Below are 613 nucleotides of genomic sequence, written 5' to 3'. Positions count from 1 at the left end.
TATATATATATGTATGTATGTATGTATGTATGTATGTATGTATGTATGTATGTATGTGTGTATGTAAGCATTTCAATTTGAGAAACTAATCTCTGCTCTGTAATCTGATTTTCATAGCCTTCTGGTCATGTAAGAAATTTTGGTTTTCTAGAATAACAGAAGGAATGGAACAAATAACTCTCCCCCACCACTACCAGCATCCCAACAATTGCAATAACAATAATAGTAATAATAATAATAATAATAATAATAATGATAATGATAATGATAACAACAAGAAATAAAACAATAATAATAATAATAATCATAAAAAGGAGCAGTAGTAGAATAACAACAACAACAACAACAACAATAATAATAAATAGACAAAGAACATTGAAGTATGGTTTTGTATTATTATAAAATGGTAGTATGTTTTTCTTTTTCGTGTGATTTATATATTAAACATAAGGCATTATCAAAACATATTTATTCCAGCATGAAATGATTTATAGAACGTTTCAAATCCGAATTAATTTACATTGAAAATAGCATTTCCATTCTGAATTTTTTTTTTTTTCTTTTCCAGATAAAATTTCAATAATTTTTCTTATATTCAGATAAAATTTTAATC

The sequence above is a fragment of the Octopus bimaculoides genome, chromosome 26 (genome assembly GCF_001194135.2).
Source record: "Octopus bimaculoides isolate UCB-OBI-ISO-001 chromosome 26, ASM119413v2, whole genome shotgun sequence".
NCBI classification, from domain to species: Eukaryota; Metazoa; Mollusca; class Cephalopoda; order Octopoda; family Octopodidae; genus Octopus; species Octopus bimaculoides.
This window is presented reverse-complemented; position numbering follows the sequence as displayed.